Source organism: Manis javanica, chromosome 3 (assembly GCF_040802235.1).
Source record: "Manis javanica isolate MJ-LG chromosome 3, MJ_LKY, whole genome shotgun sequence".
NCBI classification, from domain to species: domain Eukaryota; kingdom Metazoa; phylum Chordata; class Mammalia; order Pholidota; family Manidae; genus Manis; species Manis javanica.
The window spans coordinates 116,892,840-116,907,726 of NC_133158.1; the positions used below are offsets into that span (position 1 = coordinate 116,892,840).

Consider the following 14,887-nt stretch of genomic DNA (forward strand, 5'->3'; position numbering starts at 1 on the left):
GGGTTGGAGGACAGATTAAGACACCTTTTCTTTACCTTCCTCACTTCAATAGCTCTGGTCTCCCAGGCCAAGAAACCAGTGTGGGATTCTTCTAATAGTAAAATATGTCCATTTCAACTATGCTTCAAGGACCATAAAAAATGTTCTGGGATGTGTGTGGACCCAATGGACTCAAGGTCGTCAGTATCCAGACCAGAACTCCACTTATTATCAGGTCCCCATATGTACCCACTGTAACAGCAGGGTCATGATAATGATTCAGACCCTCAAATGTTAATATCAACTTGGATTTTGTGTTTCACAGTTCTTAAAACATCATAGCAGTCAGTTTCACAGTGCAAGGTTATCTGGTTAAATAGCTGTAAGTCCTTTGGGAGATTTGGGAAACCAAAATGTAAACACATGTCATGATGTTCAGGCATTCCTTATGGGGCTTCAGGCCCTCCATTGATCATTGGATTAATTAGTTTGAGAACTGGCTCACATCTGGAAACTGGGCAAGGGGTTGGGGTATTTTATTGGAGTGGTGGCCTGTACCCTTTCTGGCAGTCATCTGTGTTTCCCATAGGAACACTATATTCTTTGAATCATTACCACAGTTCCTGGGCTGCATACGGACACTGGTAGTCATAATGACTTCAAACTTGTTGTGGTCTGGCTTCTCTTGTTTTAGCATTTTATTATCAATGAGCCCAGATCTCAGCATCTTCTTCTGTCTATCTACCCTGGACTAGAGATGACAGCCATCAAGGAGCTTTTCAAACACACTACTTCTCTCATTAGTGCATTGCTAGTCGCTTTGATAAACAGAATCATGGGGGCTCTTTGGTAACATAACCAGCTGTGGTATTTTCTGGCCTCATTTAGTAGATCCACTCCAGCACACCCACTTCTCTAAGCATTCTTTTCCCATTTGCCTTAATATGTCTGGCATTTCTACTTAACTGTATGACAGCTTCCAACAGCCGTTTTAACAGTGTATCAGTGTCATGTTGCATGGTTCTTGTTAAAGTGTAAATCTTGTATCATTTATCCTTACCTACTTTCTGTCCCTCTTTCATCCAACACATTGAGGATCTATTTTATTATGTGTACCTAAGTTATCCTTTTCCATATTTTAAGAGAAGAGCAGAGGCATTCAAAGCACAAAAAGAGGGTTTATAATTGATAATTATCTGTTAAGACTTAAGGTATACTAACTTAAGGCATTCTAGGTTACCTCGATGTTCACCATTTACATATGTCCTTACACTTATAGACTGTGGGCACAAGACATGTGAAACTTGACCCGATTTTTAAAAAGATCATCTCTTCAAATGCACACATACACATACTCACACATATGTATAAACTCACACATCTTCCCTCATCATGGGCCAAGAAGTAGCAAATGTTTATTCTAGGCCAAAGGATGAGAGGGAGAGGAGTTCCAACTCTTTCATGTTTGAGTGAGCAGTTATGCATGAATGAGAAGAGCGAATTCAACTTGCCAAGTAGGTCAGCAGACAGTACCCTGAGAGACCAGAACAATCTGGTCCTGAATCACCTTCCATTTAGTTCATAAACATTGCCCATTATATCTAGCGTAGGACACCTAAGAAGAAACAGTCTGTGTGGCCAACATAAGGTACATGGAAGAAGACAGAGAAATGGCTATTTCAAGACTGAAACTTTCTGGAGCCTAACTTGCTGAAGCCAAGTTAGAACATCATGAAATCATAGTCACAAAAGTAATTATGTAGTATTACTGGAGGGAAGAGAAATATTACCAACTTTAAAACCACATTTAAAAATGAAATATGCAAAATTGATTGTGACTAGGTGTTAAAAAAGCAAATGCTAAAACAAGTACTACTAATTGATGATCTCTTCTGCGAAGCTCTAAACTTATTTTTTATTTTTTTATCGGAGTTATAGGAATTTACATTACTGCTGAAACTGTGGCCAAAATACTATATTTAATGAAATATAAGTATTCAAATATGTGTTTGTATTTTTTGATTCGGCATTTTGTGTAGCGTATTTTATCATGTAAGTCTGCTCTCTATGCCTTTCCCCGTCTCTGTTATTTGAGGAAATAAATGTTGCCTCTCTAGCTTAAATCTCCCTCCAATTTTTTTTGTTTTTGCATGGTTTGGTTGGAAACATTATATTATTCCTTATAGAGGTTTGTTAAGGACACTTGAAAATAGAGGAACATTAATTTCTTTAAATGAAGAAAAAGGAATGCCCCTCAAACTCTGTAATTAAGTTCATTTTAAATGGCTCTGTCAGAGGAAAAAGTTTTCATGAAAACTGTGGAGAGGTTGGCATGAAGATTGTCCCCTATACTAAGTCAAACCACTTGAAATTTTGATTTCTACAGAACAAATATAGTCTAGTATTGGAAATTTCATAAAATTTAATCTACCTCAATAGGCATCTGTTATGTTATTTAGTGGAAAAAAATACCTAAAAATACTTAGCAAATTAAGCTAATAAAGTACATAAGCAAAAGAGCTAGAAGTGACTACATCTACATCACATTTGGTACTATGTAATTGAAATTAATATTTATTTTCTGAGAACACTTGCCTTGATTATAAAATAATCCTGGTTAATATCAAAATTGATAGCTATTTCAGATCATTTGTAATCATTGAATATACTTTGGTGTTCAGTCCAAATATAAGGCTAGTAATCATTGCAAAATGCAATCTTAACCAATAATGTGCTTGTTACTTAAAAACTCTTGGATTTTTTGGGGTGAAGAAGTTTTCCTCTCTGTACAGAAGTGATTACCTTCACTTGGAGATATTCAGTAGACTCTGTGGTCTTCCAAATGTGTTACATGGTGCATTTATAGTTCTGGGTAGTGAAGCAAAGCTTCTAACTCAGATAGCCTTCTTATTTTTGTGAATCATTACTGGCATTTTAAGAAAAGTACCTTAGAGGATATTTGTTGCTTAACTTGAAACCACTCTATTGAAAAAGTTATCATTTACATGTATATTTAATGCAAGTGATAGCAATCTATTTTTATTCCAATGGGGCAATCAAATGCAGCAGTGAAATATGGAGATACTTTCAAGACCAATAATTAAGTGACCTCAGTGGCTAAAATCCATTGTGTGGAATTACTAATGTCCTTTCATGCTGTAACATTATAAAACAAAGACAAGAATGATTGTCTTGCAAATGATTGTTTTCTAGATCAGTGTGCCAGTAAAAATGAAGAAATAGATGTCAAATATATCTCTAGATCTAGATAGCAGAGAAGTTCCTCATATACCCCTTGTGTCTAGGCAGTAATGAAAATATTTAATAGTTATTCAGAAAGGGTTTGTTAAAAGAACAAAATAATCAATAAATTATTAGATGATTCTCAGTGATCATATAATACCTCATATGCATGCAACAACTTACCATTTATCAAACAGTTTCAAATATATACAACCTAATTTAATACTCAAAGGATGTATGATATATTGGAATGTGCAAAGAATTTGAAATGAGGGGATAAAGGTTTAAGTTCTATTTCTGTAATTTTTTTCTGCTTAGATTACTTTGAACAAGTAAATACTCTGAGTCTTAGTTTTTCACATCTGTAAATAGGAATGGTAAAACCTCTATCATAAGTATTGCTGCAAGAATTAATTTAGAGATTGCATGTAAAAACCAACTTCTAAAAACAATTCAAGTGTTAGAACATCTAATTAGAGATGAACAAGATTTACTTCTGGAAGTAAAGTTACTTGATCAAAGTGCACAACTACATGTCCAGTGGTACAGATGTGGGTCACAATATGATTATTTATCTTTTTTACCATTTCTATGAACGCATAATGACATGACGTATAGTGTTCTTACACAGTTAAGTCCATTATCCCTTGGTGAGGATATTTCATTATGAACATATTTTAACATTTCATTCAAGGCCTCAAGTTGCCCTCTTAATGCTCACTGTAAACCTCTGCAAATGCTTTGTATTCATGAAAGGCACAGGTTCAGGTACCTAGATTTTCCTTCACTGACTAGAGAGTGCACCATTTGTACAGGCAAATGTGAAGAGTCAACTCGGGAATTAGTTTCCAAGAAAACTTCTTTCCAAACCCTATAATGCAGATGATTCTTTTACCTTTTGATGCAATGTGTCTGTTCCTACTTCTAACTTAATTCCCTAGTTCTGTGCAAGCCTTTCTAACTGGTTCTCACAACCATTCAGATACTCATTACACCTACTCCATGTACAATTCTGTGGTATAAAGCACTGAAGAATACCAGGAGGGAACAGATTTTAGAATAAAACCTTGGCCTCTGGAGATCTGAGGAGAGGCAGCAGCTATTTTTCCGAACTTCAGTAAACAGCAAGAAATGCCTCTGATACTCGAGAAGATTAAATCCTTAACACCATTAAAGTACTTCCTCTTTTCAGCTAGCTTTATTTGAAACCAATTAGATGTTACCATTGATAAGTCTATTAATAATTCCACATGGTAGTTTCAGTTTCTAGACTTTCTTGTATTTTTCCCTAGATTGCCACCAGATGCAGGCTTTCCCTCAGAGAAACCTCTTCTAATACCTTTTAAGTTAAACGAGATTCTCCTGATTTTCCCTTCCAAGGAACCCTGAACATTTTCATTATGGCAATTCCTACAGTTTGTAATGATTTATTTATTAAATGTTTATCACCCTTATTAGAATGTGAGTTTTTAAGGGCAGGAAAGTTCCCAATATTATTCAACTTTTTTTGGTCCATGTCTTATGACAATAACTGGGATATACAATTTTTCAACAACTGTGTGGAATGACTACAGACCCTCCAAAGTGTCTCGATAGTTTGCCTTTCCATTCATTCTTCGCATCCTCTTGCTAGGAAGGACTCAAGGTTAATCTGGTATTTTAGCTATGAAAATAAAAAGTTTACTTTGTGCTTATCAAAGTTAGTATAGAACAGGAAAATTGGTTCAATATACCACTTTTCACAAAAATCACAAGGGAAAAGTTCAAGCCTTTGAACCTAAACAAACTTCACTTTCCTTGCATATTTTTTATACTATGTGGAAGTCTTCCCAGTCTGATTTCACCCCAAATCTGAGCGAGCTGAGCTTCCTCACATGTGTGGCATGGGGCTTTCCCTTTGGGGGTTGCTGGCAGAAACTTCAAAGATTTTAGAGACTTGTCCAGTCAGGAGGACACATGTGATTCTTTTTTGAGGGTAAAGTCCTATGGGGCCATTGAGGACGACATCTCAAAGCATGGCGCTAGAATTGGAGTGGCCAGGGATTCCAGGGTGAAAGGCCCCCTGGTCTTCAATGTAGGGAAGATGAACATGGGTCTGGTGTCCTAGAGGATTTCTCTCTTCTCTATGTGACTCTGCATTCTTTTTTCTCTTCTCTTCTCCTCTCCTCTCCTCTCCTCTCCTCTCCTCTCCTCTTCTCTTCTCTTTTCCCTCCCTCCCTCTCTTCCTTCTTTCCTTTTCTTCTGAGCTGCTGTGGATCTCTTTGAAACGTGCTGTCTGTATCACCATGGATGCACTCAGCAGCTCTGCGGCCCCTCTGGGCTATTTTACTGCACCGCTGGGTCCTTCTTACCAGCTTTTGCTGAAAGGTAACAGGAGATCACACACAGTGTCAAGAAAATGTTGGCATAGTCAGAGAAACAGATATTGTATTAGTTGCAATGAATTCAGGCCTAGCGATAGTAGGATTAACAAATCCATGTCTGGCACTCTCCGTGGCTTACAATGAGCACAGCCTGGGTCCTGGCGAGGCTCAGCAAGCTCCCTGGCCCCCGGTCTGCTTGATGGAGCCAGACTGGCCCAAGGTATTTGGGAAGTCTATGCAGGCCTCCTAAAACATCTACCTAGAAAAAGGAGGAGTGTACAGAGGTGAAGGAAAGAAAGAAAGAGACACAGGAAGAAAGGGAGGAAGATGGAAGGAAGTGAGGAAGGGAGAAAGGTAGGAAGGGAGGAAGGAAGGAATACAGACAGAATTACATAAAATACCAATTAAGCAATTCCAAGTGAAATGAAAATAAACAATAGTAGCAGTCCTTAATAACTGCTTTACGCATAACTGTATTACTAACATCCCTTAATAACTGTATTAATGAATGTAATATCACAACCACACAATGATACAGGTACTACTTCTAGTCCCCCTTTACAGATGAGAATGGGGCAAAGAGAGACTAAGTAAATTGCCCAAGCGTTCACAGCTAGGAAAGGGTAGACCGAGGATTTGAACTCGGAAAACCTGACTGCAGTCTGTCTTCCTGAACATTGTGTTTAACTGCTTTTCCTCGCAGGCTCTCACCCAGACGTGAGGAGTTACCCACAAACATGGCTTGGTGGACATTGAAAGAAACTAAGATACGTGGAAGGGCACAGCTGTAATGATAGTGAGTCACTAGTCAATTATTCAACATTAGCTAATATTTATTGAGCAAAGCCAAGTTCTAGGAATGTTGAGATAAAACAAATAGGTCCTTTGAGTCCCTACTTCTGTCAAAGGTGATTTCAAGAAAAATGTTACTTAGATCTGGCCCTTAAATTATAGATAGAAATACAGGTTGGAGGAAGAGAGCTTTCTTTGCATCAAGAGCAGAATCTAGAAATGGAGAAGAATAAGGGTCAGAGGAAAAAGAAGTTCTCATATTGGGGAATAAATGGACAATTATTTAACATTTCTAGACCTATGTTGATGCAAACAGGGTGCAAGCATTTGCCTGTATTAGTGAGTACCTCTCCACTGGGGTCAAAAGAATTTGTTTGATTTGACTCACCAGCACTATTCTAAGAAAAAGCCCAACAAGCTGTTTCAGATGACTTGTCAGAGTTACCTCACATCTTTGTACCCCTTTCTTTAATTCCTTACAGATGTGCCTTTTTCTTGCATCAGCCATTCAACATTGTTACTTCAGAGTGTATCTCATTCAGGTTTGTCACCCCCCCATCCCTGAGGAATTTAACCAAGCAGGATGTTTGCTAATGCAGAGCGCCATCTGCTGGCGATAATTTGGAATTAACAACATGTTTCCTGTGAGACCTGTTCAGCCCTCATCATGGGTAAATTTTGGCTGATATAAAGGTATTAGGAAACTAGCAAAAGCCACTGTGGGAAGCCATCCCCTTTATTAGAGAGGTACCTGAGTGACTTGGGTTATGTAGAGAGAAGTGGGATGATATCCTTGCTTTTGTTTGTGACATTAGAAATGCATAATGGCTTATAAAAATATGGTTATGATAGATGGCCAATAAAGTCTGGCTGCTGATAGCATTCTGATATGAGAAATAACATGCAATATGGAGAAAAAGCACTCCTCTGGAGTCAGAAAATCTGAAATCTGGATTTTTAGCTATGTGAACTTGAGCAATTCCTTCATTTTTGTGAGTGTCTGGTTCCTCATCAGTTAAATGATAATCTTTCCCACCTGCTTGGGGAGCTAATCTGGGAATAAAGTGAAGTGAGATGATGCACATGAAAATATCAGTGAGAGGCTACACACAGAAAAGTGACAAAAGTAGTCACTTTTATGTGAGCTATTGAAATTGGATCACACCTTTCAGGACACAATTAAGTCTGAGCGCTGATACTATTTCAAGGAGGAATTACAATATGATGTCTTAGAGGGTTGAGAAAAATGGAGTAAAGGTTATTTGTAAATTTCCTTGTGGTTCTGAAAAAAATAGATGATCCATTCCTCCAAGGATAATATTCTCATTCCCTTGACTGCTACAGTTAGCAAGGGCTGTCTGGTGACTCAGAGAAGGGGTCTATCCCACCTGGAAAAAGGTGGCTTCTCCACAAAGTGGTCAAAACTCTGTGTGAGGGTAAGCGCACATGGTCAGTGTAACTCTGTCCTCTGCCCTCACCTGAAGTTCATGCAGGCAGAACCCACCAGCCAAGTGGGAGGATGCTCCTTGGCCCATGTCTAGGCCACAGTTGTACTTTGCTTTGATGCCCATCTTCTCATTTAAGATTACATGTTAATGCACATTTTGCCTTTTTTGAAAAGGAGGTTTTTAGGGGAACTGTGCTTAGGACTCTAGAGGACAGTGAGTCCAATGGCTTCCTTTTATAGATGAGAAAACTGATAACCACAGTAGAAATAACAAAGGTTTCCTCCTGATATCACAATGATACCAGACATGTACCCATATCTAGTGACTCCCCAACAGGTATTTTGCTTTGGTTTGTTTTTACAGTACCAGCTGTTGTCCTAGCTTTGTAGATCTCCCTTGATTTACACTCCAAAAATGATTCTGATTATTAAATTTTAACATCATAAAAAGATAACATTTAATGGCCAAATAGATAACTCCTCAGCTTACAAACATACATCAAAGTTTCCATCAGTGGTGATATAGAGTGTGTGGGTGTCCATGGAAGAGAGGCAGTGGAGAAGAATGTGATAAAAGTGGTATGAAACAGAGAAAGTCCTGTAGGCTGGAAATACGGTCCAGTGATAGGCAAATGTAGGCCACCCACACAGGTGTTTGGTGTCATGGAGGTCAAGGAGGAGATAATTCAGTGGATGACGAAGCATGTGGGCAGGCAAGCAGCTAGGGTTCGGTGCCCAGATTGGCAGTGGAACTCTTAGTTGTTAGGCAGCCAAACCAGAGTTACAGTGTCAGGAGTCAAAACTAGCAACTAGTCAGTGAAGGACTGGAGATCTGGGTTGCTTATCCAGAATGAAGAGACTTCTCCTCTTACTTTCTGCAGACTATGCTAGTCTGTGGGACCCCTAAATTTGATTCTGAACCAGGGGCAACTCTTCCGGTCTCTTAACTCCAGACAGTGACGATGACAGTGGCTGCTGACTGGGACAGCACACCTGAGCTCTTTGAGGAAAGAGTTCTTTGAGTTCTAAAGACAGCTCAAGATCCAGAGGGAATCTTGGCTCCTCGGGGATCAGGCACAGAGAGGACTGGAGGACTGACCAGCAGACTTCCTCACTCAGTGTTTAACTCTGACCCCTTAGAAGAGCATGTGGGGCACTCATGGAGCTGGTTCTGACTCAGGGAGAGACAGTCAGAGTGTGGTGCTTAGAAAATGATCTCATGTGTGTCTGGACTGCTTTTTTTGACTTCTCAATGACCATGGCCGTATCTGCTTCCTGTGGACCCAAGGCTATGGGAGACCAGCAGCAGGTCAAGAGACAAACTGGCAACTTGCATTCTTATTCAGGTTGGAGCTTCTGAAACCCAGAACTGCCAAACTGTAAGAGAACCCTTCTTCCTACAGGTCTTAAATCCTACTCAACTCCAAAAGTCATTTCCTAGGCATAGAAGTCCCCACTGCAAAGCATGAGCCTGAGCAAACCAAACACAGGGAGTCTCCTGGCCCTTCTGGTCCTAGGCAAAATTGAGACAGTTACTTCTCCAGGTCTGAATACGAGACAGTCTGTACAGTTACTTATTAACCCTGGCAGCACCCTAGGGGCCCCTCAAAGCACAAGTGGATTTCTACTGTTGTTTAAATTGCAACCTTGGGCCTTGTGTCAGACAGCAAGCCAAGGAAGGTGGAGTATTTTATTAAATAAAAGAAAGCTTGAAACATACCACAAAGTTCCTCTACTTCAGCTGTTAATTTTAGAGTCTTTAATGTTTAATAATTAATGGGTATGGATACAATTGATCATTTTAAGTCTTTGTTTATTTGCACAGATTTTAAAAGCAATCAACTCAGCTACCTGTCTATTGACCTTGTTGGTAAATGTTCCTGGTCAGTGACCTGGGAGCAGTCTGATGCATTCACAATAGAACCTTGTCTTTAGATTGCTAAGTGGTTTTTTAGGAAAACATATCTGGAATCACTCACTGTTACTAGGATAATATTGGACTTGAATTCAGACAGGCCCTCAAGAGGAATTTTAGGAAGAAAAAGAATGCCTTTTTAGAGTAACCTCTTAGTACTGTTATTTTTGGTTCTAGAATATTCAACACACATTTCAAGAACCTATTATTGAGATAGGCTACAAGAATTAAATGACAAAACTGATGCATGAAGTGCTTAGCTGAGTGCTCAAAACAATGTGGCTAATCTATATGTTAAGACACATAAATTTTGGAAAATTCAGATAATATCCAAGATAATACAATCACCAATAATCTCATGCCACGAAGATAATCCCTGTAAATACATGCAGCAATTTTTCCTGGGGTAATTATTATAATAATGATAGAAATATAAATTATATTTTCCAGTTGTTTTGTGGATACTGAGATAGCCACTCCTAAGGAATTTGGTGTAAAGAGTAATGAATTAAAGTTGGAGGATTAAGCTTTTAGCCTAATTCTTCAGTGACCTAGCTTTCTGACCTTGACAGATTCTCTCAAGATTCTGTAGTGTTCATTTTCACCTCTACAAATGTACAAGTAGAATTAGGTAATCACTAATGGCTTCCTCCACTAAAAATGAACATTAAAAACAAAAGTCCTATTACCCTCTTTTCTCCAATTTTTCTACCAACATTTTCACCCTAATATGCAGAGATATAGAAAGGATTAAATCAGCTAATGTAAAAATTGTGATTAAAAAATATTATAATTCTTACATTTATATTGATTTGTAATCCTGTATATATAGCTATAAATACATACACATACATGCAAGTGGGCACACACTCATGTTCTTGGTAGTACTAATCACCAATAGGTCAAAAAGATATTCAAATAAAGGACTTGACAGTTTTAGAATAAGCTAAATCCTTGTTTTGTCTTGTCAGTGAAAAATCAGTGAGTTGTGCCTGCTCAAGCGCTGAGCTAAGGTCTAAGCACTCCGTAGGAGACGAGAAAAAGAGTAAGTGATTTACAGATAAGGCCAGGAGCCTTGGCACCAGGAACTATTGTTTCCTTAGCTCGAGTCCCTGGGAGAGGAGTGTGCCTCCACGGGCACAGAGTGTTCCCCAAACAATGTCAGACACACGCCAAATTGAAGCTTCGCCAGGTCCCAGCTACCCAGCTGAACTCCTGCGTGCCGCCCATGGGCACGCACAAAAGGCAGCCCCAGGTTACCGCAGCCTCTCAGGTAGGGACCAAAGCTGCTATTTGTCATCATTAAGGGACTGGGCCATTCTTCCTCCTCCTGTCCTCTAATCACTGGCAGGGAAACTTGCCTGGAAAAAAAAAGTAGGACAAAGAACAACTCAAAGTTCTGGACTTAGGTAAGAGTGAACTCCCTTCTCTCAGCTGCTTCTGTGTCAGGAAACTGCCAAATTCTCCTACCTATCCTCTGTGTCGGCTTGAGTTATATATTTTTCTAAAGAGCTATATATAAATATTAACAGAGTAATTGTTTTCTGAATATGAAAGTAATGCTTATCATTGTAAATCATTTAGAAAATCTGAAGAGACAAAGAGAAATTAAGAAGCTTTCATAATTCATAAGACAGATATGGCCACAGTGATCATTTTGTTATATGTAATTCTGATCATTTTCTGTATTGTGAAGTACATATATGTAGCTTGTACAGCAAGTGAGTAGCTGTGAAAAATCACTGTTGTCCATAATTGGTAACACACTGAATATAATATTTTGTATTTCTTTCAACAACATATCATGTTTGTTGACTAATGACATATTTGCAGTCATTGAGTAATTGTAAAAGTATAAAAATAATATTTTTCATGGTTGTTATAAGTATTAAATAAATAAATGTCAAATTTCCTACAATGGCACCTGACAAGTAGTCATCTCTAATTGAATGTCATTAAAATCTATTCAATATGAATCAATATGAAATTATTTTTCTGTTTAAATACTCAAAACTATACAGCAAAACTCTGTCTTCAAAGGGGAGAAGGGAGAAGAGTTTCACTGAAGCTCACAGGACTAAAACTCAGTGGTCTTTGAGTTGGTTGACAGTTCCTTCAGTCCCCTCCTACAGAGTGGGCCAGATTATACTCTGCAAAATCCAGTGGCTGAGAAACCATTAAATTTGAGAGCATAGCCCATACTATTTGTCTGGCAGTTTTAGTCATTAGAAACTCCTATTTAATGTCAAGATCATATTGTGTCTTTGCATCAACTTAGTGATCCTAGTTCAAGATATTTAACAATATAAAAAAGCCTAACTTTCTTTGCTCAAAACCGTTGTGCAGGCAATGCAGAACTGAAGCTATATGCCCCCATGTTCTCATAGAGAGGACTCTTTTATGTTCTGGGTGACTTGCTTTTATTTAGGTAGCCTAAGAGCTGCAAATTGTTGACTCAAATTAGACTTAGTGTTGCCAAAGAGGTCAAAGTTTTCTAAAAATGGCATCAACCTTGTTAATAATATTGGACAAATCATATATAGCATGATTAGCTCTATGGGACCAGAGGAAGAAAGTACATATTTTGAAAGCCCATGGTTAAAAAGAGGTGGAGCACCACATAGATGTGTGAGTCTCTAAGTCACATAAAAGATGTTTAACAACATGCTCACCTCTGACCCATGGCTAAGAGGATAAGCTACTGTTACCTGGCAGCAAAAGGCTCTGGAAAGGTTTAAATTAAATAAGAAGATACGGATGTCATTTTCCAGCCTTGCACTCTATTCAACAACCATTACTGTCTGAATGTCCTAAGCAGTGTAATTGGAGGTTTTATATATGCAATGCTGTTTCATTATTAATTTCATTTAATTCTCAGAGAAATCATGCATTTTAAAGAGAAGGCAAGATGAGAAAGATGATAGCCAATTATTTTTTTTAAAATAACTTTCCCTTGAAATACATAGCTAAAAAGTGGCAGTGCTGATTTTTCAAAGTTAATTGCATTATGCCAAGGCTAGAATAATTCTGCGAATTTAAAACCAATGTTGCATATATGGTATCATTCTATTTATTTGCGCACACACACACACACACACACACACACACACACACACACACACCCCAATCTGAAAACATCAAAAAGACAAGGCATATCTTCTCGTCTCGATATTCCATTGACTTTTTAAGTGATCTCCTTGCCCAAGGTAACTGCTTCTTTTATTATATCCTCTAGCAAGATTGATCTTTCCAAGGCATAGGTCTGATCATAACTATTCCCTGTTTAAACAAAAAAACAAACTCAGTGGATCATTTTTGCTTTTAGAAAAAAAACCCCAGATTTCATTGATTAGAATTCAACTCTGTGGCTATTCAATCTGGCCCGGGTTAACCTAGCATTGAATTGGCAGCTCAGAGCAGTCCATGGTCCTCACTTGAGTCATGGCATCTTCCCATCCCCCCTATAATTCATCCAAGTAGGGCTACTCAACACTCCCCAGACGTGGCATTTGCCTCCAGGTTTTTGCTCATGCCACTCGCTTAGGGCTATTGCCGCCTATTTTAATCCTGCATACTTGTATCATAAACTATTTCCTTGGCTATATCTTCTCCACGATCCCATTCAAAAAGAATTATTTTCTCCTTTCTATGCTTATACCACTGCAATTTACACTCCTATCATAACATGAATTTCATTTTTCCTTATAAGATCTTCAAGGTGAGAGAGTACTTAAAAATGAGTCACCAGAAGTTTAAAGAAAATAAGATTTGGTCCCTACTTTCTAGGAGCTAACAGTCTGGTGTCAGCAAGGCTCTAGGCCCTTTATCTTCACTTCAGTCGTAACAACTCATTTTATCTGCTTCTTTATTTCTACTTCTGTGGTATTCTGCAGTTTCACCATAATGCATCTGCATTCTTGTTTTTTATTTATCTTTCTTAAGACTTGGGTGTCCTATCTTAGTCTAAAGACTCATCAGGTCATTTTCTAATTCTGAAAAGTTCTCAGTTGTTATCTCTTTAAAGATTCCTTCCAACATTGCTTCTAATTCCCAGTGAAAGTTAAGTATCTTAGAAATGTTAAAAACTAATAAAGTATTAAAAATGGCATTAACTGTTGGGTACATTCTTTATTTACTGCTTTCTCTTTTACACTATCTATTCAGCTATGAGCTGCTAGTGCACAATGTGCCCTGGGTATACTGTTTATTCCAAGATTTTTAAAAGAATATTTATCTAGCAAAGTAATAAATGTCCCACAAAATGTTAGACACCAAGCTTAACACATAAAATCCAAACACTGCCTTAAATTCCCTTCTTGGTACCACCTAGTGTCCGAAGAATGAATTAAACATCCAAGTATAGTCACACAATTTGACATGTTCAGAAGTTTTAGTTTTTCATTATTGAGTTTTAGCCACAGAATTCTAACAGCTGTCAGTAGTTTAAACTTATTAGTTGTTTCAAAACTGGCAGAGCCAACTCCAGCTGTTGATGGATTGTCCATCATGGACAGTTTCAATATCTTCTACATCAGGAAGTCTGATCACTCAGTGAGGTGGAGGACATGGAATTGGATGGGCTGTCTGACTGAGTACAGTACTGTTCATGCAATGTTCTATTAAGTACTCAAAAAATTCAAACTCCAACAAATAGACCATTTTTACCCCAACTATTATATGAAATCAACAGGATTTTACATGATGATATAACCACTACATATAGGGCCTTTACATAATGGTGAAAATTTACTTCAGTTAGTACTCAACCTAGATGTTTTCTTCCCAGCAAAAGCAATATAACATTTCATAAATTTTTCTTAGGATGAACCAAAACAGCCAACTTACAAATAATGTATTAACAGATTTAGAGATATATAAGTTCTTATGGCACTCAGTGGAATCAATTGACTTCCTTTATTCTAAAATCCAGAAAATAAAAATATTCCATTTCCTTTGCTCCTTTGAGTTAGAGGGGACCACATAACCCTCATTGGGATGAGATGCAAGAAGAAGTTTCTGGGCTAGTTTCTAAGGCCTTTATAAAAAAATTAGATGTTAGGATATCTTTGTCAGTTCACCTTTCAGCTTTTCTGCTTTTTTTTTTTTTTCTTCCTGGATAGCAGTTGTGTTGCTAGGAGTGTGCCAACC

The 14,887-nt window shown here is 38.0% G+C and overlaps 1 long non-coding RNA gene across 5 annotated transcripts in view; it reads left to right on the plus strand.

Annotated features, from left to right (window-relative positions):
• Positions 1 to 10,935: 10,935 nt before the first annotated feature.
• The window catches only part of LOC108384079 (uncharacterized), a 61,198-nt gene continuing 57,246 nt past the window's right edge, over positions 10,936 to 14,887 (plus strand). For 3 of the 5 annotated variants that reach the window (XR_005062915.2, XR_005062913.2, XR_005062912.2), the window contains exon 1: positions 11,015 to 11,148. This is a non-coding gene — a long non-coding RNA (uncharacterized lncRNA). The other 2 variants (XR_012129295.1, XR_005062914.2) reach the window with 1 other exon arrangement.